The sequence below is a fragment of the Xenopus laevis genome, chromosome 5S (assembly GCF_017654675.1).
Source record: "Xenopus laevis strain J_2021 chromosome 5S, Xenopus_laevis_v10.1, whole genome shotgun sequence".
NCBI lineage: Eukaryota > Metazoa > Chordata > Amphibia > Anura > Pipidae > Xenopus > Xenopus laevis.
The window spans coordinates 99,100,068-99,126,547 of record NC_054380.1 but is presented as its reverse complement, the minus strand read 5'-3'; the positions used below and the strand labels follow the sequence as shown (position 1 = coordinate 99,126,547).

General features: G+C 38.9%; 1 pseudogene; it reads right to left on the bottom strand.

Moving 5' to 3' along the window:
- Positions 1-461: 461 nt before the first annotated feature.
- On the bottom strand, positions 462-18,950 carry LOC121394291 (annotated as a pseudogene).
- Between the last annotated feature and the right edge of the window lie 7,530 nt (positions 18,951-26,480).

Sequence of the window (26,480 nt, the reverse complement as noted above, 5' to 3'; positions counted from 1 at the left end):
GAATTTCTAATAACAATGACTTGCATTTCCCTTGGGCACATAGATGGCCCATGGACTAAATGAAACTAAGCTAGTCTTAGACATACAGTATGTAGACATAACATATTGCAAGAAATATTCCTTCAATACTATGGTAGCATGGTATGGTAGGTTGTCTGGCTGCTTTAGGCAGGAGGAGGATGATATGTGGCTTAAAAACATCCATTCTGTTTCAGATCCAGGCATGGTGGCGAGGCCTAATGGTATGTAAAGGGCTTGGGCCATTTCAGTGTCTCCTACAGTCTGGGAAACTAAACTAACCTTCAAGGTAACACCTAGAATTACTATTTGATTTAGATTACAGTTTATGCAGTTATTTAATACATACATTGTTTTTTTTAATCAGACAGATATCAATGCAATGTTTAATAGCATATTCAAGTTTCTCAAAATATTGATAGTGAAAGAGCACCCAAAGGCCATCTTGTGCTATTTCTTTATGTTTATGATTATAGTGCAGTGAACTGTAGAGAAAATTGTCCTATCAGTCAAAAAGAATGCTGATGTTCTTCTCTGTCATAATGTAGCTGAGCTGCTGTTTCTCTGCTGCTGTCAGCAACCAGCGCTGCATTCCAAGCTCTCGGAGTCCTGGTAGTTTCACCAAGATGGACAATAAATGAATGAACCAGGGCCCACAGCTTCGGTTTGAAGAAGGCCGCAGGCTAACGTCTAATTCAGTAATGTTCTTAAGAGCATGTGCACTTTCAAAGAAAAGCATCCATCCTTCATCCACGACTGTGTCATTGTAAGCAATGTCCAGCTGCTGCAAACTGTCCAAGTGTCCTGCTTGTGCTGCCGATGCTGAAATGAGAAGGTATCTTCAGGAGAATACAAAGTTTGCTTTAAATGTATTTATATGTAACATCATGGAGAAGAAGAGCATCATGGAACTTTCATATAGGCCCCCATCACACCACAACAGAGCTAATAAATAGCGACTGTCTATGTCATCTTACAGCAGTCCATCTGCCACTTGCCTGAATCCACAGATTGTTAGAGTTAGTTAAAGGGGAACTCCGGCTTCCAAACCAAAATTTGATAACGAGGCCCACATAACACAGACACCCCTAATATATCCATCACAGTTACCTGTTTCTTTAAAAAGTATGAATACATGCAATTTTCTATGCTGAAATCCAGCTGTTTAGCAGTTCTTCTCTTTCTGCATCATTTGAAATCCTGGAAGGGAAGGAGGGACTAAACACTGATGTTACAAATGTAACAACTTCTCCACAGCTTACAGACAGCATGCAGGAACTACATAACCCACAATGCATTGCACTGTGATGTTCTGTTCCTTATTGAAATCACGTGTGCAGGGAATTGTGGGGTTTGGAGGATGCAGGCTGAGGACAGATGGCTGTTGATACAAAGTAACAGTAGTCAGCCAGCTCAACAAAGTTATCAGAGAGATCAGCAGGAGAGCAGGGGGCTAGGCTTAGGGTACAGTCAGAACCATTAAAAATCATGAAACATCTTCATATTTTTTAATTGATGTATATTGCAAAGTTGCTTGAAATTATGTTTACTTTTCAAAAAGTTTAAGTTATGTTTTTGTGGAGTTTCCCTTTAAAATCATTGTGTAGGTATCAGAGAGTCTTATTCTTTACTTTGCGTTAGCTCGGGGCATGTTGCTCTCATCCCTTTCCCTTTTTTTTTTTTGCTGACATAAATGGCAAGATATTGGGGGACTGACAAGAAACCTAATTTGGGAGCTCTGGTCAGATACATGCACAGACCTCATGATCAGCACAGACCTCATGATCAAGTGGTGCCTATGCAGGGGTGCTCCACCAATAAGGCAAGTTGAGCAACTCACGTCAGGCAGGAGCGCAACACTAGGTACCAGGGCAGCAATAATTCTACTCCTGGTACTCCCTCCGCCGCCCTCGTCATCCCCCTGGACCAAAAAGGTGAGCGCACCGGGGGGGGGGGCGGCAGCAACACCAAGCTGCCTCAGGCGGCGGAGGGGCCAGGATTGCCCCTGTGCCCATGGTATTGTTCATTGAAACAAAACACTTTGTTCCCTTGTCTGTGCATTAAGTAAATTGGTTGGTTCAATACGATCAGATAAAGTATATAGAACGACTCATCTACCAGCCCTTTGTTGCTTCATCAGCTTCATACTGAGTCACATAGCTTTATATTGGGGCAATGGCTTCATCTTTAATAATTCTAGGCCTTCCCAGAAGGTGTGACAATTAAGCCTGTTCATATTTTGTTTTTCTCCTTTTTTGCATTGGTGTTTGATGGGTTTTGAGACATAACTGAGTTTTTTGAGTTTATTGTTGTGTATTTCAAAGGCCCAAAGCCAAGTTACCATTGTGGGTAGTCATAGGACCTTTCAGTAAAAAGCAGTTATTTACTTCTGTTGTCCCGTACTTACCACTGTGTATGGTAAAGGCCATTTTACATGAAATAATGTTTACTTATCAATATTAGAACTGAGTTTAGTGTGTAGTATTTTAAGTGCAAGCTTTATACATACAGTACATACCTAATACTGCCAAATCCTGGGTCACCAGGTTGCAGCTACTCAGTACCATGCTTTGCAGAGCTGTTGCAGTTTTAAGGGTATCTAAAAGCAACTTCAGCTTCCTCCGACACACTTATTCCAAGAAAGGTCTAGAACTCTCAGGTCCAATAGGTAATGGGAAGCTTCAGCTAGGAAGAAGAGATAACAATGTCCCATATATACAGCATTACATACATAACAACTGCTAGCCCAGTGGCCATAAATACAAAAGTGTCCAACCAGGCAACCATTGGTTGTAGTGTTGGGGTGCAAGTTGTTTAAAACATTTTTGCTGAGGGTAAGTAATTTGCAGAATTAAATAAATTCAACTCTGAATGAGTCGGATGGTACTAGAATACATATCAGATAAGCTGAAACTGCATGTGTTGTGGGACTGCAATTTTTATGCAGAGGTACAAAGTGCCACCATACCAGGTATATACAAATAAAATCATATCCATACCTAGTGCTGCAAAGGATTCCTCCTTCAAGCTGCAGTTGTTGACAAGAACAGATTTCAGTCTTGGCAAAAATCTGAGTCTGCTGAACAGATATTCAGGACTCACTCCGACTGCTTTGTTAGATGAAATATCCAGCACCTCAAGGTTGGACAGCAAAGGTATGACCTGGGCTTCACAAGGACAAAGGTGTTTCATATCATTATTCATGTCACAAGCTTACTTATAATCTGTGTTATCAAACATAAAGGTATATTGACATAATTTCCTGTTAGTCCCAGCACCCTGGCAAAGGAAGAAATGTATTATCCATACAGAATGGTGAATTCATTGGTATTATGGGCACAGAGCTCCTTATATGTAAAGGGTCACTATACCCTAATCACTCTTCAGGGCAATAATACATGTTTTGTTTCCCACGTGTTGCCACCACAGCAAAATTCCTTGCCATTGTGGATGCTGAGAATCAATGCAGGTAAATTAGTCAAATTATGTTACCATATAAAAACACACATGAAGGCATTTTTCATGATTACAAGATTTGATTCCTTCAACTGCATTCTCATTGACCAAGGAATTTTCTGGAGACAAAACTCCACTTGTGTCATTGCCCATTTATGTTTGTGTTGTACCGAAGGCTTTTTTTTATTATTTTTAACAGACAGTGATCATAAGGGTATAACCCCTAATTTACATTTATTTTATATAAAGTAAATAGGCAATTAGACTTAATTAGATTAAATGAAAGAATAGGTTTTCCCCAGACAGATTTGTTGGAGACCTTTTCTAAGGAATCATAACTAGAATGTTATTATAGATTAAAAAGATATAGTGCCCCAATGAATAGGTGACTGTTGTGACCAATCACACGATGAGAACTGCTCACTGCAAAACGGATTAGAAGTGGGTGTAAAAAGTTTACAAGCGTTTTTTGGCCTATCATAGAATCAGAATGCACCCACCCTTTCTACTGATGGGCTTGAAATCCTATAAAATATCTAAATTAAATATTTCTGAAACACAGAAAGAAATCGCCAACGATTGGTCTAACCCATGCTGTGGCGTTGACCAGCTGCTAGAAGCACCCCTAACCCACAATCTGGAGTTGACCATCTGCTATAAACGATAAAAAGCCAATATTTGTACACAAAGAGAAAAATTGCAAGCACACGGGTGGCCTTTAAAAATAAGTATTACAAAAAATGTAAGCTCACATATTTTAACCAAAGTGTGGCACGTAAGCTTACATATTTTGGTGTGCTACTAACACCTCATTTTTTGTAGTAATTATTTTAGGCATACCAAGCGCTGGCAATTTTTCTCTTTGTGTATATACATGTTTCTGAAGTTTTTCTATGCACAGAAATTAGTTAAATAGATGAGGCAGTTAAAGTGGACCTGTCACCCAGACGCAAAAAACTGTATAATTAAAGTCTTTTTCAAATTAAACATGAAATTCTAACTATTTTTTTTATTAAAGCATTCATAGCTGTTGTAAACTCATTTAATAATCTCAGCTGTCAATCAAAAATTACTTTCACTTTCCACTCAGCACTTCCTAGATGTCACTGCTCTCCTCTCATTCCCCCAGTTCTTTTAAACATTTAATTGTGTAGCCAGGGCATGAGGATGGACATCAGGTCCCCCATTCTGGTGCACAAACAGGATTCTGAGATGATGGAAGGCTTATCTTAATAACAGTGTCCACAAAATGGCTCCTGCCTGCTTGCTATAATAATGAATTCCCAGACGGAAGGACACAAGATTCAAATAATTTATACAGTGTAATTAAAGTTCATTTTGCTTGACTAATATGATAAAATAGGATTTGGAATAATTTTTTTGGTGACGGGTCCCCTTTAAGTGACTCGTTGCCATAAGGATCTAGCATGTGTTTTTATCTGAATAAAGTCTTCAGTGATATGTTACTCTCCCACTTTGACAAGCATTACAGTGATTGTATGGTACAAATAGAGATTCATTGCAGCATATTCTTACTTAATTACTTCCTATTCTTACTTAATGCATTGACATCATCCTGTGACAGGCAACACTGGTGAATATCCAGCCGCTCAAGGTGTTTGAAAGCTGTGAGTCGTGCTGCAGCTTCTCGGAATCCACCCCCAGCTTCCTTATTGCTGGACAGGTCCAAAACTCTTAAATTCGGCCAGTAGTGAAATATTGCACCTGTAAAGGGCAAAACATGTTTTAAGTGATAGCCATGGCACCAAGGAGCATGTGTGACACAGAATGTCAGCAACCATAAACTGCAAACAGAAACAGAACAGAGAATTAAAATAAAACAAAGCATTCTTGATGCTTTTGAAAGAATTACTGTAAGATAGGTCTGGGTGTGTGTGAACATCACCTGAAGGGACAATCTTCCTACACCATTGCTACTAGTCATGTTATTTCATCTGACAAGCTGATTGTGTTTTTCCAGTGCAGATTCGTTAATCAATTTTGGTTGGGAGAAGAGTAAATATGAGAAAGCTTTTTCAAGCAAGCAGCACTGGGAGGGTATTTAATAAATGATAACTGTATTTGTAAATGATGGACTTGCTCTTTATCTAGTCTAGGGATGTGCAAGCTGCCCTTAAATTAAGCCTCTATATACTGTTGCACTGCGACTGTTAACATTATGTGTGTCACAATTTGACGCCAACACTAAAGCATTTGTATAGACTGCTAAGATTCAAGTGATTGCAAGGCAAGTGCATTCCAGTTGGATGCTGTGACTTTGATCTGCCTCACTTGAATTACACTGGATTGTGGAACTAGAGTCCTGCATAAATCCAGTTAGACAGACCTGTACCTGACCCAAAACCCAATACCCACCACCCCACAATGTCCCCCTTCCCAGACCCACTACTCAACCTGACCTCCTGACCTCCCGACCCAGGACACACAAAACAGAAGTAACATTACCAAGAGTCAGAAGTGACGTCACTCCAGATCAAATGGGTAGGGAGAAAATTGCTGTTTCCACAGGGGAGGGCGGGGGAGTTATTAAGGAATGCCCAATCAGGGTATATATGTCCTAAACCCTACCGCTTTGCAAACATTCCATAGGTATCGAAACCGATGCAGGGCTCTTTATGGAACATTAGCATAGAAAGCACCAACCTAGGCACACACACCATAGACCAGTGATCCCCAACCAGTAGCTCGCGAGCAACATGTTGCTCTCCAACCCCTTGGATGTTGCTCCCAGGGGCCTCAAAGCAGGTGCTTATTTTTGAATCCCAGGCTTGGAGGTGAGTTTTATTGCCTTAAAACCAGGTGCACTGCCAAACAGAGCCTCAATGTAGGTTGACAATCCACATAGGGGCTACTAAATGGCCAATCACAGCCCTTATTTGGTACTCCAGGAACATTTTTCATGCTAGTGTTGCTCCCCAACTCCTTTTACTTCTGAATGTTGCTCACGGGTTGTAAAGGTTGGGGATCCCTGCCATAGACCATCATAACTGATTCAAAGCAGGCAGGATTCATCTCAGTCTGCCTAAATAAAAACATATGAAACCTGACATAGATAGAGCCCTGAAGATAACATCACACCTTGCTGTTAGTAAATTTTCTGGTAGAGATAAAATGCTGTCACACAAAGTGCAATATATAGCTCCTGAAGGCACCCATGTGAATGAATGAAACCCAAGGCACACAGGTGAATAAATGAAACACAAGGTACACAGGAGAATGAATGAAACATAAGGTACACAGGAGAATGAATGAAACATAAGACACAGGAGAATGAATGAAACATAAGACACACAGGAGAATGAATGAAACACAAGGCACACAGGTAAATGAATGAAACATAAGGTACACAGGAGAATGAATGAAACATAAGACACACAGGAGAATGAATGAAACACAAGGCACACAGGTGACGGACTGTGTCAGAGATCCTCTCATAGATAACATGCAATGAGTTGCTTATATATCAGACATTCTCATTTCTACAGTGTGAAGAATGTGAACTTGCCTACTCCTCCCTTCTTTTGTGTAATAACATAGCAATACATGGCACTGCCAAGGTTATGAAAAAACATTGGCGGGGAGCCCTGGCATAGTAACCCATAGCAACCAATCTGATGTCTGGTGTCCTTATTCCAAAACCAACAATGAAAACTGTGGTTGCAGATTATTTGCTATGAGTTCAGGGTTGGGTCACACTTGGCTGTACATTAATGCTGGGAGCATGTACATTCTTCTGTTTTTATGCAAAATGAAATAATATTTTACTGACGTCAGATATTGGATGTTGTCCTGGTGGTAGTCCCGTGGCATGTAAGTTTAACACCCTCAGAGAAGAGCAGCTTTTAAGTTCCACAACAAGACTGTTCATTATGGAGCCAATGTATTTATTTAAAGACAGGTCCAGTGCTTCCAGGTGTGGCATTTTTCCAATAGCTGTGGCTAAGAGATAAGGATAAATAAATATATATATTTGACACAAAAAACTAGTACCCATTGATTGCGGTCAGGCACCCCAGTAAAGTCTTGGTGGCATGATTCTAAAGGTAGAGGGGGGGCAGATGGAGAGGGGGCAGCAGACAAAAGGCTATGGTTACTTCTCTGTACACAGATGGAAAGAAAGCAGTGGATAAAGTGGCAGAGAGAGGCCAGATAGAGAAAGGAAAGGGAGGCAGAACTAAAGGATTAAGCTACACCTATTTATGGGAGGTTCCAGTTTGAGCTCCTTTGACCAAATAGCTCAAGTCACAACCTACATTGTCGGATTATCTGGCAGAATGGTTGGATATAGTGACTGAAATATATTGGATAGAATAGTCAATATATGTTGGATAAAACAGCTACACTATGTAATATAGAGTAAAACAGGACAGGTCCAAGCAGAGAGCATATGCGCCTGTCTACTATATGCAAAGTCTACTTTACAGTAGTAATGGTATACTTATTTAAGAAAGTGTTGCTCAGTTGGCATTGTTTCAACAGATAAACAACTACTAAAAAAAAAAAAAACATGGCCCTAATGAAACTAACCCCTGATTTCTCTTACCTAGTGCTTCCCCATCTGTTTCACCCAGGCCCACATTCTGTTAGATCAGCACCTTTAGCTCAAACTGGACTGGGATGTGTTGGGTGACTTTAGAAAGATTGCCTCCCTATGTCACTGTTCCAAGATAGATCCAATGCTTCTAAATGAGGAATGTAACTCAAGTGCTTCTCCTGTAATAGAGAGAAAGGTTAATAAAGAATAATCATTAAAAATATCAAAATAAACATGCCTTTAACTCAAGTACCATACTTATGCCCGTGATACACTTTGCTCCAATAGTTTTTGTTTGTGCATCTCCCATACTGGCACCTGATATTGTGGCAGGCACAACTTTGCCTGTAAAACAAGGACAGCATGTAGGCATCCATGTATATCAACTTGCAGGATCCTAGCCTTGGAGCGGAACACCTGTTTGCACAGAGCAGGCAGGTATTAGGTACACCCCTCTTTTGTGATATAGAGTGCACCTTTCTCCTTATTGTTTCCAGGCCCAGATGCTGATGGTGCCCTGTTTGAACATAAATGAGCTTTTCAATCTTTAGCATCTCTAGGACTGACCTAAGTAATAAAAATACTTCAAATCCCTTTTCAGTTGAAGTAAATTGAGGGGATTCTTTGTAAACAATTTATCCCTCAGCATTTCCATGGAAAAGCCAGATGCAAATGAGACTTAAGAAGTAAACTCTCCCCAAAGGCATTTTAATATGGTACAAGTTCAAGCCTAATGGGGTTCTTAAAGGGATACTGTCATGGGAAAAAAGTTTTTTTCAAAATGAATCAGTTAATAGTGGCTGCTCCAGCAGAATTCTGCACTGAAATGCCATTTCTCAAAAGAGCAAACAGATTTTTTTATATTCAATTTTGAAATCTGACATGGGGCTAGACATTTTGTCATTTCCCAGCTGCCCCTGGGTCATGTGACTTGTGCCTGCACTTTAGGAGAGTAATGCTTTCTGGCAGGCTGCTGTTTTTCCTTCTCAATGTAACTGAAAGTGTCTCAGTGAGACATGGGTTTTTACTATTGAGTGCTGTTCTTAGATCTACCAGGCAGCTGTTATCTTGTGTTAGGGAGGCTGCTATCTGGTTACCTTCCATTGTTCTTTTGTTTGGCTGCTGGGGGGAAAAAGGGAGGGGGTGATATCACTCCAACTTGCAGTACAGCAGTAAAGAGTGATTGAAGTTTATCAGAGCACAAGTCACATGACTTGGGGCAGCTGGGAAATTGACAATATGTCTAGCCCCATTGTCAGATTTCAAAATTGAATATAAAAAAAATCTGTTTGCTCTTTTGAAAATGAATTTCAGTGCAAAATTCTGCTACAGCAGCACTATTAACTGATTCATTTGAAAAAATGTTTTTCCCATGACAGTATCCCTTTAAGGCCCCCATACACAGGCCGATAAAAGCTGCAGACAGACAGAGTAGGCAGCTATTGGCCCATGTGTGAGGCCATGCGACGGGCGTCCCCCATTGATATCTGGCTGAAAGTCGGGAGATGTCGATCGGGCAGGGTAAAAAATCCCGTCGGATCACCGCTGCATCTGTTTGTTGATGCGGTCCCAAGATCTGAACCGCTGTATCGCCTCCATTCGCCTCCTAGGGCCCATGATCGGATCTTGCCAAACAAGTGGATCTCCCTGTGTATGGCCACCTTTAGACTGCACTATTTTGTAGAGAGTCAAGCACTGCATAGTATGAATTAAGCCTATTACAAAATCAGCCGTCTCTCCAAAAACTCTAACTCCTTTGCTTTCAAAATGCAGTATACAGTTATGCTTCAGGCTTCAGTTTCATTATGTTTAAAAAAAAACGTGTAAAAGTTTGAATCCATTTATATCTCCGTATAGACTTATATTTGAAAAGTGTGACCTAATTTGATGGAATTCTCATTTTCTCCTCTCTATATTTATTCTTCCCACCCAAAATATACTGTCAGAACAAAAGGCATATACCCCCCAAAAATGAGTAATATTGTGTAAATTAGTGCCCTTTTGGGTAAAAATTCTTTACTTCTTGAAAAATGTGTAGTGTTTTTTTTTCTTTTGGCACTTGCATGGATTTTTCTACGCTACAAAAAAACAGCAGCTCTCCCAAACTTTATGGCAGGGATTCTTTTTCACACTCTCAGGCCTGGAGAGGTCTGTGTATTCATTTAGTTTTTGAAAGGGGTGCAGATAAGAGCTTGTGGTTAAAGGGATACTGTCATGGGGGGAAAAAATTTTTAAAAGTGAATCAGTTAATAGTGCTGCTCCAGCAGAATTCTGCACTGAAATCCATTTCTCAAAAGAGCAAACAGATTTTTTTATATTCAATTTTGAAATCTGACATGGGGCTAGACATATTGTCAATTTCCCAGCTGCCCCAGGTCATGTGACTTGTGCTCTGATAAACTTCAAATCACTCTTTACTGCTGTATTGCAAGTTGGAGTGATATCACCCCTCCCTTTTTCCCCCAGCAGCCAAACAAAAGAAGAATGGGAAGGTAACCAGATAACAGCTCCCTAACACAAGATAACAGCTGCCTAGTAGATCTAAGAACATAGTCAAAACCCATGTCCCACTGAGACACATTCAGTTATATTGAGAAGGAAAAACAGCAGCCTGCCAGAAAGCGTTTCTCTTCTTAAGTACAGCCACAAGTCACAGGACCAGGGGCAGCTGGGAAATTGACAATATGTCTAGCCCCATGTCAGATTTCAAAATTGAATATTAAAAATATCTGTTTGCTCTTTTGAGAAATGGATTTCAGTGCAGACGTCTGCTGGAGCAGCACTTTTAACTGATGCGTTTTGAAAAAAACATGTTTTCTGATGACAGGATCCCTTTAAATAAAAATGTGACCTCCACAGATTTTGCCACCATAGAAGTGTTTTTATTAAAGGTGATGGGAAACACAACCGAAGGGGGCATCCTTTGCCTAAGTGAAATCTGCCTGTACTAATCCATTGTAATGATACACCCATAGTAATCTGAAGGCTTTTATCCATCGTGAATAATCCTCATACTTATTTATATTTAGGGAGGTAACTGGAGTACAGTGAAAGCTCTACTCCGGCCCGAATCATGCTCCTGCCACTCCTTGTATGTAAACAAATAACAATTAAGTGCAAATCAACAGCAGATTAAACCCGTAGTCACAGAAACCTGGTGTAACAATGAATGTATTAGAAAGTCCATTGTCATTCATTGTCAATGCTTGAAGTGTTTAAATAAACTACTGTATATTGCAAGGAAATAAAGCAGTCGTCAGTCAGTGTTGTAGAATGCCTTCAACATTTTCTAGTGGGTTGGTTAATACTCTTAACTCACTAGCAGTGGCACTATTCCAACAAAAATACAAGGGATAAAGCATGCTTCGAAGAAGGTCCAAAGTCATTCAAATAAAGTAAAACGGAAGGAGAGAAGGGGACAAAAATGAAAGGCTATAGATAAAAAAAGGGAGGGGGAGGAATGCATAAGCAGAAAGGGGAGATTTTAGGAAACAGAAGAAAGAAAGGGAGGGTGTATTATAAGATATAGTATATAAAGGGGAAAAGCAACACAGGTAAGAGGGAATAAAAAATAGAATGGCAAAAGACAGAAAAGGTGAAGAAGAGTTTAGAAAGAGAAAAATACATAAGGGGTTATGCAGTAAAGGCATTAATTGCCCAGGTGCAGTACTCATAGCAACCAATAAACAGGTAGCATTTACTGATCACTTGTTGCTATAGTTAATCCTCCTGAGCAAACCTAGTGTACTTATGGGGGCTAGTAACTCAGCCTCAAGTTTCCTGCTGGGCCCCAGAACCCCAGGTTATGATTAATGACTTTATAGGGTGATTTGTATTTTATATCTTGTGGGTTCAGGCCAGCTATGAAGAATGTAGAAATATCCATTTCCCTATCTACCCTAACCTGTGTTTCAGAAAAGCCAGTCATATGACAGCAGCACATATCTATTCCCACTCCAACTTGATAAGTCCCCTTCAAGAGTATATTTACATTTTGTAACTAAAAGGATGATATTATTAGAAGGTGACAGAAGTACAGGAGGCTTGGGGTAAAAGCATGACATCTGGTAAGAAAATCACAATACCTAAAGCGCTGGCATCTTCTTCAGTCAGATTGCAGTTGCTTAAGCACAATAATTTTAACCTGGCTACTTGACGGAGATGTGGGGTTAGCAGTTTTATTGATCCACCAATCAGATTATTCCAAGATAAATCAATTTCTTCAACATCAAGGTAGAAAAGGCAAGTGCAACACCTAATGGAAAAAGGAAATGGAAAATTGAAAAAAAAAAATCCTTCCCCACTTCAGTCCTTCATAAAGTAGCTCCTTTTATGTCAATAAATATTATATATGTTTTATACTTACCAAGATCATTCAAGTCAGTCTGTGTCAGGGAGCAGTTATTTAGATTAATGCTATGACATTCTGCTTTCTTCCCAAATTTTTGCATAAACTCAGTGACCTGGAACCATCCAGCTTCATTCGAGGCCATCGTTTCCTCTGCTGAGTGAAAGACAAGCCCTGTATTAAAGTACAGGATATACAAAATATTGCCCTATAACTCCCCTCTAATAATACTACTACTCTTTTTCATATATTTAAGCTTAAACATAAAACCTTCCTATACAAATTTTCTTCTAGTTCTTTGTGAAGGTGGTCATACACTGGTTGACTTACATGGTATCTGACCAATCAGAGGGTCCACCTTAGAGATACTGTGCAATTAGTCATTCAATGGAAGGACAAGTGTAATCTGGCCAGGATTAAAGAAAAGCTGCGACTCCGCCTCACTTATCCATCAATGTACCATCAACCCACCAAGAAGGTACATTGACAGATTTAATGTTTGGACAGACATCAAGTAGAATTGAAGGATGATCAGCAGTTGTCCTTTCTCTGTGAAGTAACATACAGGTCCAGACAGCTGAGCACCACAAATGTGGTTGTGATGGCTGATTCTATTAATGCCTTTAAAGGAGAATTCAACCCTGAAGTGGCAGTGAGACACGAAGCGCGTTAAGTGGGCAGCCCCACAGGAGAGATGCTGCTGTAATTTTTAATGGATTTGTAATAAATTTTGACTTTTTTAACATATTATTCTGGATCTGCGGTGCTCCGTTCCTCCACATTGATTTTGCAAAAATTTATCAAAGCTGTATTGAGAGCGAAACCTGGAGGAACTATGACTCCAGTGAAATATTACCTGGAGGGTACAGGCAGAGATATAGGCTTATAACGTCAATTTAGAATAAAATGGACTGGTATTGTGCTATGCCTGCTAAATGGGAGAGACTGCTGTTCATCAGAGAAGAGTTACTGTTTAATGGTGCTGTCTCTTTAAAGGTGCCTTTACATATGCTGATAAAAGCTGTCGTTAAGGCCCTCTAGAACAATGGGCAGTTTATTACATGGAGCCCCTGCGGGTGGATCTTTAGGTTTGTGGCCAGCTCTCAATGAGCTTTGTAGACAGTTTATAGTGAGAGACTAAACCTGGCCCCATGTCAAGTTCAACCTTTTCGATCAAATTGATATAGTATATGATCTTTATATAATGTTTATCTCTGTGTGGTCTCCATAGCTCCATTATGTGAGGCAGTGAGCAATTGTTTCACCACCAGCAGCAGGTAAAGGCTTTCAGTAATTTAGCATGTAATCCCACCTCAGAAGACAGTAACAGAAAATAGTTGTGTACTGAAGGTAAATTTCCAACAGAAAATTGACTGATATCATATTACATACCTTTTTTTGACACTTCATTTTGCCCATTCTCTTTGTTGTGATCACCAGATGTACATTGATTTGTGGGCTCCTCTCCTTCCTTCTTCTTCTTCTCTGCCTTGCTGGAATTTCTCTGAAATCCTCTAAAGAATTGCTTCACTTGGAAATTATTTTCATTGCTTTCTTTGGTAACTTTTTTCTTTTGGATCTGACTAAAAATCAAATCAAATGGGGACCGTTTATTTCCCTCTTTTTTTAGCTGGGACTCGTCTGGAGGAAAACAGACAGTGAGGTTTTAGGATAGGCCCGAGAGAGCTTTTGCCCTTCAGTATTGAAGGGATGCCTTGGGGGAAATAAATAATAAAAACAGACACTTTCAGTTGTATAACAAATGTTACATATTGAACGTTAATGCTGGGAACTATACCCAGAATTCCACTAATAACCAAAGGCTTCTTGTTCATTGCCATAACTAGATGTTGTGGGCCCCAAAGCAAAATAATTTTAGGGCCCCCAAAATAGACAGAGGTTGTCCTGTTTTACCAATATATATTAAAATTACTCATTAATTTGGGCCTCATGGGCCCCATGTACCTCCTGGGCCCCCCTGCAGCCGGAGGGTCTGCTTTCTCTATGGTTATGCCCCTGTCCTTGTTCTTCAAATATTGGCTGGCATCCAAAGTATGCTCACAGACAGTGGATGGGGTTGCTGTAATAATTACCTTGGCAAGTCAATTCTTCATATTCTTAATATAAACAGTACTCCAATAACTGTGTATGAAAAATGCCTTAGACAAAGCAAATGCCAATGCCTTCTAACATGTCCAAACGATAGGCCTGTTCTTTGATCCCAATATTATGCACCCTGATACATTACTTTCAGTATACAGAAAATAAATACAGCATAAGCCCTATGTATACATTCCATTGAATATACCTGCTACTGAGCCAGCTTTTGCTGAACAGTCTATATTTTGCTGAGATAAGGGAGGAATTAGCTTGATCAGGGTGAATTGGGGCATGGATGAACAGATGGTGGATAATTGGAATGGCCATAAATACCATTATAAATAAAAGTAAGTAAGTGTTATAAAATTCAGTATCTATGTATTTTTCATATTTAAAGGGATTGGTCACCTTCCAAATACATTTTTCAGTTCACTTGTTTTCAGATTGTTCACCAAAAATAAAGACTTTTTTTCAATTACTTTCCATTTGTTATTTTTTACAGTTTTTCCAAATTCTAAGTTTAACGTTTAATGTCCCTGTCTCTGGTGTTTGTCTGGTAACTCAGTAATTCAGGTGTAGATTTAACTGAGACATTTCTCAGCAGCATCTCTGGAATATTAGCAACTGTTGTATCAATTCTAACAGCTGCCTTTCGTATCAACTAAATGTTTTAATTTAGAACAGTTTACAGGGTTGGTGACCCGTCTCCCAGAGTGAAAAATTACACTTCAATATTTGAAAAAAACGGTGACATATAGAAAATAGATAGTAATTGGAAAAAGTCTTTATTTCTAGAATACAACTGAATTGAAAAAATTGTTGGAAGGTGAACAACCCCTTTAAGTAAAATATCGCTAGGCGGTAAAGGCAATAAAATATCCCATTTAAATATCATTGGTCACAAGCAATATTTTTGCACGGGTTGATACTGAAATAAGTTATGTTCATTGCATATTACAAATAAAGTGTGATATGCCTGTTGTACGGCAGTCTGACTTTGTATTGGCTGGTTGCCTGAGCTAACTCAGCGATTCAGTTACCTTGCATTGAGAAATAACAAAAGTATATAAAGAAATAACGAGTGTCATTTATTATGATAGGCACAAAAATACTTAAAGGAAAATTATACCCCCAAAATTAACACTTAAGCAACAGATAGTTCATATAATATTAAGTGGCATATTAAAGAATCTTACCAAACTGGAATATATATTTAAGTAAATCTTGGCCTTTTACATCTCTGGCCTTGAGCCACCATTTCATGATGGACTCTGTGCTGCCTCAGAGATCACCTGACCAGAAATACTTCAACTCTAACTGTAACAGGAAGAAGTGTGGAAGCAAAAGACACAACTCTGTCTGTTAATTGGCTCATGTGACCTAACATGTATGGTTTGTTGGTATGTTTGTGTGCACAGTGAATCTTACGATCCCAGGGGCTGCCCTTATTTTTTAAAATGGCAATTTTCTATTTATGATTACCCAATGGCACATACGACTAGAAAAGTATATTATTATAAAAATGGTTTATTTACATGAAGCAGGATTTTACATATGAGCTGTTTTATGCAATATCTTTTTATAGAGATCTACATTGTTTGGGGGGTATAGTTTTCCTTTAATCATTTGCACATGCATAAATGCTATTAACTAAGCAGTTTCTTGTTACTATCACCAATCACCAGTATCTTGTATGTATGGCAAGAGAGTACTGATAATAGAGACATGGCAGCAGAGGATTTGATTTAGGGGAACTATCGTGAAAATGAGAATTTAATATTAGCTTCAGCATACTAAAATAAGACACTTTCTAAATACACTCAATTAAAAATCATGTTCTGTTTCTGAAATAATCAAGTTTATATTCACTATTCCTCTCTCAGGATCTGTTTCTTCTCATTATGTCTTCATTTGGCAGTTAAGTGTCAGATGAATGATCCAATATATCTTATAGGGGGGCTCCTTTTACCTAGAAGATGTATTAGAGCTCACTCTTTTAAAATCACCAGAAATCCTGTCTTTCTACATGCATGATTTGTGCAAAAGGCAGTTATTTAGTTAGATTTTGTTTGTACTGGAATCAGTTTGAGTGAGCTCTAATGCATCTGCTAGGAAAGGGAGTCCCCCCCACTATAAGATATATTGGATCATTCATCTGACACCCAACTGCTGCATGAAGACAGAATGAAGAGAAACAGATGCTGAGAGAGGAATAGTGAATATAAACTTGATTATTTCATAAAAAATGCAGAATTTTTAACTGATTGTATTTAGAAAGATACTTCAGAATGAGAAAGTTTATATTAAAATTTCATTTTCACAATAGTTCCCCTTTAAATAAGCAGCGACTCATACGTCCATTATGGAAAGGTGTTTGTTGCGACCAATCGCCCTGTGTTACATTTTTGTCTAACTAACTATATTAGAAACATTTTTTATTTTGCACAGCCTATCTATTTACACAGTTTTTATTTTCACACTGAACTATTCCTTTAAGTTATGCTGTGGATGGTACATCATTGTTGACCTGTTCCATCGATTTCCGGTTTGGTATTTTAACTGCTCTCTGGTTACATTGGTACCAGATAGTGGTTTGAATGACATACTGCTAGGTGAGTGCAAGAGGGTCTAAACAAAAATATAGGGCATATAAAAATAATAATAACCTTAAAATCCTGAAAATCTAGCCTTATAATTAACTGCGCGGCTGCTACGAACACCGTAGCTAGTGTAGAAGTATAAAAGAGAAGAAAGTCCTATAAAAATAAATATTATTTTGCAAAGACTGATTCATCTACTCCTATGCAGGCCCAACCATAAAGACTATGTACACATATAGTCACCTCAGTGGCTGGGCACAGGAAAGATGGCAGTTCCTTTGATTCACTTTTTATTTTTTGGACATAGAGTGAAACAAGCTGAACTGGGAACATTACAAAAGGTGCTCTCACAGCTGACAAGTCAGCAAAACAACAGAGAAAACACAGACATTCTTTTAAGTCCCTTGCACTTCAGCTCGTCATGCAAAGCTAACTTTTCTGCATTGGTTTCTGTGTTAAGGGCATGGAGTATTGCTTAGTTCACTGTCTGTGCACCAAGGCTCATAACTAATCATATATGGTAGATCCATGTTATTTCTGTGGATGAAATTATTGGGTGAAATTATGGCCTTGAATCTGCGGTGCCTGTACCAGACTGCCAAACAGTAGTATTTATTATGTAGTAAAGGAGCACTAAGGTTGTAATGAATGACAGGGGCAGTAAAGTGTCATGGTGCCTCTCATAAAGAGTTACCCTTTCCCTAACATTCAGTATAGTTACCTGTGAAGCAATAAAATCTGTCTGTTACACTGTTTGTCTCAAACTAAGTCAAAAAAGAATCATTCAGATAATTTGCTGCAGCTCAGGCCAGCTGTAATGTTGCATGACAAACTAACTGGCCTAAGGGACGATCATTAGAACCGAGACATATTTCAGGTTTGCTGCTGTCTGGCCATATAGGTGTCTCCTCATACAGATGCACAGCCTTTCCAGCAAATCCCGCTGGTCATTTTATCCTCAAACCCATCGTGTTTCATTTTGTAATCTGCATAAACATCACATTTACATGTACACAATGGAAGCAGCATATGGAGACAAATCTGCACGTGGTTTCAGTATTCATTATTCCTCCAGTCAACTTTGTCTTTAGCTTAGCTCTACTGCTGTGAACATTCAGCATTCTCTCAGGTGACTGCTGGCTGGCAGCGGCTACTGGGATTTGTAGTATATATATTTTAGAGGACCTTCATTTTGATGGCATACAGTTCAGCAGAACACAGAATTACATTTTGCAAACAATATTGGCACAGGCTTATTGTGAGACAGAAAATATAATTGCGCTGCTCAATACATCATCTACATATTTTAAAGGAGATACAGGGAATGAAATGCCAGGTGGACAATGGACGAGCCACATATACCCAGTGAATATATTATGCCTAGTTCCTATTGCATATTTCTAGATTTACAGTAATGCTGAAAACACAAGATAAACAATGAAGTAAGTTCAATAATAACATACCTTTACTCTCCATAATGTTCTTGCTTCCACATCAGACAGCAGCTTCTATTACCTGTGCCGTCTCTACAACAGTACACCTTGTAAGACTCACCGCTTCTCTATATATACTGGGGATACGGTTCTACCACTGGGAATTGTACGAATGCCTCCATCTGGCTAAAAAATGTATTCCTGCAAATTGTATCTGTTCACACACCATATTGGCAACTGGCTTAACATTGATATCAGAGAGGGAGAGAAAAAAATGAGCCCCAGCAGTGGAGTGATCTTGTAGTTAATCCGGCTCTTCTGCTATAAGAAACCATTTCTTAAAACCTGCAAGACCAGAGTGAGAAATGCAGAAGTGACTAATAACCCAGGAAGTGTGCAGCAGCAGGGCAGGTGGACTCTTCCTAGGAACTCCCTACCTTGCCAAAAAATAATGTATTTAATAGCTAAAGGGGCTGAGTCAGGCACTAGCTCAGGTTACACAATACAGGAGAAAATACTAGTTAACCTCCAGCTATGTATATGTTTATATTGAGAGAGAGAGAGAGAGAGAGAGAGAGAGAGAGAGATACAAAGGGTGACACACTGCTTCCAGACACCAACCAGTTGTACATAATCTTCAAAAAGAACCAGCAACAATAGGACACTTTGAAAAGCAGAAAAATATATTTTAATAAAGCATGTATAGCCAAAGTGACTATCGATCCCATCCCAATTCAGACCTTATATACAGTACACAGCACTGCACATTAATAGCATTATTATTATTATCCTTATGCATTTTTGCTTGTTTGTTTTTTATAAAGATGCACTGTTACAAAGATGAAGCATCACATTTTAAGAGTAACAGGGGTAGGAGGCCTCTGTCCCATAATGTTTATGATCTGTACATATTCCTAATCTGGGCAGACTTTAGAGGACTGTAATAGCAATGGATGTCAGCAGCCTGTAAAGATGGCCATAGATGCACGGATTCGATTCGTATGATTTTCGGATCGTGTGTGGAGTGTCCCGATCAGACAGGTTAGAAAATTTCTGTCGGCTGCCGATCATATTTCTGCATGTATTGCCAATCAGACGATTTTCAGTGGGAGACTGTCACCAGCTTGCAGTAACGTAACTAGAGGGGGGCGGGCCCTGGTGCATGACTCGCAGCTCGGGCCCGCCCCCCTCTGTACGCGATTTTCGGCCCACATTTTAGTGGCCCGCGGGCTGCCGGGGGGCCGAGGGGCGCTCGCACCCCCTGCTCCCCCAGTAGTTCCGCCACTGCCAGCTCGTACGATTGATGTAGGGTGAGAACATCGGCTAATCTGTTCTTTTACTACTTTATTTGGTCTGAATGGTTAGTGGCAGGTCGGGAGATGAGGACGTACGATCGTTCGTCCGATATTGAGGTAATATCTTTGCGTCTATGGCCAGCTTTAGAAAGCAATTCCTCCTGCATTTTGCAAATTTCACAGAGATGCTATCCACCTGAAAAGAGAGCTATATTCTCTATGTATACAGCATATATGTGGCCTTTGCACCCCAAATGCCTTAAACTAAGGGTCAGACTGCACCCTACCCTTCCCTGTTACAACAAATACCTTATTGTCTATGTGCATGTAGTCTTGCATATACTCCACCCTGAATATAATAAACCTAGGCAAACCTAGTCTTGCCCAAGGCAGGTGGAATTGGAACTGAGAGGCCAGACAATAAGGGGCAGATCCCTAACAGACCTGTAGATGGGGAAGTATGGCAGTATATAGAGAAGGTATGCAGTATATAGTATCAGTGCAGAATAACCTAAAATAAATAATAATAACCTAAATAACCTCTCTAAACATCATATATCCATATTCATTCTCATTCCAATGACATTCACTATAGAATAACTGCTCTAAAGCAGAAGACATAATAATACGGATTTACCTAACTGTACTAATGTCACAAAGACTGCAATTATAAACCCATAAGCCCAAAATTGTATCTTGTGAGCCAAAAAGCACAGAATCCACTCTGCCTCTAGGACACTGCCCTCTAGTGAACAGCTGGAATGAAACAAGCCACAGCAGCAGAGTAAGAGTCAAACACAAATGGGGCATATTTAGCAAGTTGTGTAAAATTATTATGGAAAAAATGGTGTTCAGAGCTGTGCAAAATAAATGGCGTGATTTGGAGTCCACTGAATAGAGCTGAATGCAATATTTCTAAAAAGGCAATGGGGAAGCTGGTTTTACTCAGCATTTTCTGTGCTGATGTTTACAATGGAATCAATATAAAAACTAATTATTATGACATATTTTATGAGGCAATGCTTGGTATTCAGATGGCAATTTGTGATGTATTTCATAATTTTTATATACAACTTGGTAAATTGGCCCATTCAGAAACAATGACACGGTCACATTACTGGATCTGCCAAAAGGGGAGTCCTAAGGTTCAAAATGGCACCCATTACAGGAGTAAATCAGAGACTACAGGTATAGGATATTTAATTGGGGTTTTTCATTAGGTGATATAGGCTTTTTGTGCTCCTTTAACAACTGCATTTTGGTTATACTTTGAATGCTTTAAGACATATGCTGTGGTATACTTGGCACATATTATTATATATATTTATAGGGGATTTGGTTAACCATTCAATTAATAGCTAATCAATTTTACTGGAAATGCTGAGACTGTGTTGCTGATTACATTCTGTTGCAGCCCATGCTGTATTCCTTTCTGTTTGGTATTTGTAACTGTCCTACCTGCATATAACTATTCCTTTAATTATAATTCCACATATTTCTGTTGAATTTGCCATAAACACATCAGAAGGGCCAAATGCTCAAATCATGGCCTGACCTCAGTGTAAGCTCTTTTTATGCTGCACACAGAAAAGGGACCAGCCAAGCGTGTCCTCTACATGAAATTTAAGGTAAGAGAGGAGGACTACAATACAGCAGATACCCCCTGTCACCCAGGACCCCCCCCCCAGTAGGGTCTGCAGAAGTGATGAGCAAATCTGTCCAAATTTGCAAAATTGCTAAAAAAAATCAGCAAAACTACAAATAATTTGTGAAACGCATTCAAGTCAATAGGTGACTAATTATTTTTTTTTTTTTGCAGAAAAGGACTCTATTAATAAATAATCCAGTGGGGGAACAAGCATTTCACCAAACAAAAAAAGATGATTTTAAAAGTCCTGAAGTAAACATTATCCAGCAGCTGTTTGAGTCCAAAAGTACAGTGGACCCATGGTTTTGGTTGCCACCTTTTCTGGAAAAAATACAAACCTACCTATACCTTCATGTTTGTCCCTATTAATACCATTGGCATCAAGCAGCATGCAGGCCAGGCAGCAACCTTACCTATGGTATTTGAAAAATTTCTCTCCAAATGTCCCATATGTGCCTCGAGATTATTTGTTCCAGTTATGCCATGTATTCCGTATCACTGTAGCTGCAATAGTCTGCAATTTTGTATGTCAGGTGTGGGGGTGTCAGGTTTTCAGAGTCTGGAATAAGAAACACCCAACCTGAAAGCCTCTTAAAGGGATTCTTTCATAATTTTTATGATTTATTTCTAAATTAGACTGTTTACACTACAAATAATTCACTCTACAATATAAAATTTAATTCCTGAATCAGCAAGTGTATTTTTTTTTTAAGTTGTAATTGGTGTGTAGGCGCCATCTCAGGTCATTTTGCCTGGTCATGTGCTTTCCAAAAGAGCCAGAACTGCTTTCTGGCAGGCTGTTGTTTCTCCAACTCAATGTAACTGAATGTGTCTCAGTGGGACCTGGATTTAACTATTGAGTGTTGTTCTTAGATCTACCAGGCAGCTGTTATCTTGTGTTAGGGAGCTGCTATCTGGTTACCTTCCCATTGTTCTGTTGTTAGGCTGCTGTGGGGGAAATGGAGAGGGGTGATATCACTCCAACTTGCGGTGCAGCAGTAAAGAGTTTATCGGAGCACAAGTCACATGACTGGGGGCAGCTGGGAAACTGACAATATGTCTAGCCCCATGTCAGATTTCAAAATGAAATATAAAAAAAATTGTTTGCTCTTTTGAGAAATGGATTGCTGAATTATGCTGTAGCAGCACTATTAACTGATGTGTTTTGGAAAAAAAAATTCCCATGACAGTATCCCTTTAAGGATATCATTTGGTATAAATTCTGTCTTGCATACCCCTGAAAGCCCACCTTAAAAGTTACTTACAGCAAGATTTAGGTGAAACGCTTATATCCTAGATATTCTTAGGACTAAGCAGTGACATAACTAGATGTTACTGGGTCCCACAGCAATTACATTCTTGGGCCGCCCTGCAACCACGGGGACTGCTTGCCCCTGGGACTATGACTGAATGTTTAGCAGGGCCCTAAACATATGTTGGTCAGGGAATACATAGAAGCCCTATTTTATTTGCTCTTCTTTGCAAGTTTACTTCATCGCCTTTGAAGCTGCCCTTTAAAAATTCAGGGCAGCTTCAAAGTAATTGCCTTGAATGGAATAATTTTTCATACTGAGGACATCATTGGATGATGCATGTGCTGTATTTAAATAAAGAACAGAAACAAATCCAAAGGTAAGGAGAAGAAAAAGAGAAAGAAATCAACTTAATATGCCACAATCACAACTAAAAAAAATCCCAGACTTTTTCCTAAAGGAGAAAGTGGATATATAAAACCTTATATTGATGTACACATGAATCACTTGCTATATGCATGCCGTATAAACTAAAGCTAAATATAATTTGTCCCAGCATGCATCACTTAAACACTTAATAAAGCAGTACTGAAGTTTATAGAAACAATCCTCTTAAATTAACGCTGTTAAATAATTACCTTTCCTTATATTTACTGTTGAGAGATTAGCTTGGATTTCAGTACTTTGCCTCACTGTGACTCTTTAATACGACGTGCCTGCAAAAGTATTACAACCATTAGAAAGATTAGTTCAGCAAGATGGTCTAATGGAAAGGTATTGACAGCGCAATCCCTCAGCTGTTCTAAATACTCCCTGAAATCTTCTCTGCCAACCCATGGAAACACCTATCTGACTGTATGTGTCTAATCTACAAATGAATGAATATAATACAGACTTCACTAATGTCCCCAGTATGGCATCCTACTCCATTGACTCACAGTTTATGTTTTGATTTAATTATTTAACGTTTCTCATAAAGCAGCTTTTGTTATCACGTATTCCAAGTTTACCATATGTCCGCTACTATCGATTTATATAATATTCACATGCTCAGATATTTATGCCCCTCTTATATTTTCTATTTAAAGGAATGGTTCCCTTTTACATTAATGTTTAAGTATGTTATAGAATGGTTAATTCTAAGCAACTTTTCAAATTATCTGAATTTTTTAGTTTTGAAATGATTTGCATTCTTATACTGACTGTTTCCAGCTTTCAAATGGTTCCCATTTACATTAATGTTTAAGTATGTTATAGAATGGTTAATTCTAAGCAACTTTTCAAATTATCTGAATTTTTTAGTTTTGAAATGATTTGAATTCTTATACTGACCGTTTCCAGCTTTCAAATGGGGGTCACTGACCCCATCTAAAAAAAAAACTCTGTAATGCTACAACTTTATTGTTATTGCTACTTCTTATTACTTATTTTTCTATTCAGGCATTCTTCTATTCGCATCCCAGTCTCATTCAAATCAATGTGTGGTTCCTTGGGCAATTTGTAAAACCGGAGAGCTGCTGATTAAAAAAAAACACAAGTAATAAAAAATGAAAACCAATTGCCAATTGTCTCAGAATATCACTCTCTACAGCATACTAAAAGTTATTTTAAAACTGAACAACCCCTTTAAGATATGAAGATCCAAATTATGGAATGATCCTGAAAACCCCTGGTCCCAAGCATTCTGGATAATAGGTATGGACCTGTGACTTTCTAAAGAAGGGAAGATAAATCACACAAAACCTTTACTCGTCAGTTTCATGTAATAAATCTATATATTTTATTGATTGTATCTGTGGCCCCAATGAATTTTTTTTTTATCCGTAGGATTACTGGTGTTCCCAGGTATATTGGTCCTGTATGGATCAAGCTGTGATTGATTGAGATAGAACACTTACTGAGCCTGGAACGGCAGAATCATGATGGGTTAATTTTCTGCACAGATATAAATGATTACACAAAACAAATGTATTCTTTAACTGAGCATAAATAAACAGGCGTTCTTCCAAAGAATGGGATGGGCTGCATAGCTTACATACATAACTGTAACAAACCAAACGTAGAACTTGCCAGAGGTGTAATAAATAGGCTTTGCACAAAGAAAGAAAGAAAATGAAAGGCACTAGACTGGCAGGCTATTGTTTTCTGCTATGACTGTGAATCTTAATATTTGCATTCAGGCATGAATAGGAAGAAAGCAACAAATTTGTAAAATGTTTCACTGCAACACAAAACCTTTGAGAAAAGGGTAAAGGGTTTTACACTGATTTTATCTTCATGTACTTCCTACAGTAGAACTACATTTTGTTAAGAGACGAGGCACCAGATATTTAAAAGTTTTAAAAAACTCATGACTATCCCAAGATGTATCACTCCTTAAGAGAAGGTCAATGGGTCTCAAGGGGCAGCCAGATGTTATCAATGTGGTTTCTCCAGACAAATAAATGTAGTGCAGAATCAAGATGACTGCATGGAAAGCCTGTAATGCAATCTGACTCTGTAAACTGTACTACTACATAAATTGGGAAATAAGGCAATTCTGGCATCATATTTGGCTGATTTCTATCCCGTAAAGGTGGCAACAAGGAAGAGAAAAGGTAGAGATCTTTTGAATAGTATAGTAAGTGAAGATGTTGCCTGTTTGGGTTTGGAGAGAATGTAGGGGGTTGATGTAAACCCAAAATAACACTGGGGGGGCCTTAGAATGAGATAGGAAGACATGTTTCAATTGTGGATGTATAAGGTTCCTGGATCACTACTGCAGGAGGGTTTGAGCCCTAGGGAGGCCTCTGAAGAACCAAGCAGCAATGAACAGAGAGTGTACCAAAGACAGAGAACTTGAGTGTCTGTAGCAGGAGGCAGGATCCCCCTGAAGACGTGTGCAGAGGCTGGACCTTCTGTGGAAATAAACCCACCCATGAAAAGATGACTGATATAGTGAGTGAGTAAGAGGATCCATTGTAGCCTTATCCACATTTTTGCAAAGATTTCCATGTACAGTCTGGTTAGTGAAACTATAAGCTACTGCATGCTGGCAAGTTAGACTTCAAGATCAGTGTTTGGCAGCAGTAATCCTTGTATTAATAACCCTCTACTATGTATTATAATATTGGTTTATTGTGTGATGATTGTCCTAATGGGGCCTCCTGTAGATCTTTAGCTGGATGCTACTAGTTGGAGTTGTGCCATGTACCCATCCTCCCCTTGTTCTTCATGCTTTGCCCTGTACCAGAAAAGCAAGTGCCATATTAAAGTAAAATGTTATTGCTGGGCCCTCTAGTTTAAAAATATCTGCCAGCCACTGTACCTGTACATTTTTAATTCATACAAGTGGCTTTTTGCTAACCTATTAGCAATAGCTATAATGGTATGTATATGAGAATGGGTTCCATGCACAAATTAGTTCACTCTACTGGAAATCCTACACATGCTCTTCATAGACTGAGTCTTTAAAAGCTGGTGTCTCCCTGTTAATCTGCGCATAGTAGGTTTAATCTTCTTATCATTTCAAGAGACTTTTATGGACATTTCTGCCTAACGTGAATCCATTCCTGGATGGGTGTCCTCTGTGCTATTAAACAGAAAAGATATTACTGTGAGTATTGACAATTTTTGTTTGTAATAAAACATTATTTCTGTTAACTTGTTGGGACAGTAAATATGGAGATTAGAGATTAAGACTAGTGGTGCAACACAACCTGTCTTATGTGATTTCCAGTAGTGCATACCTGCCTTGTGTGTTCATACACTTAATTTTATACTGTAAAAAAATTA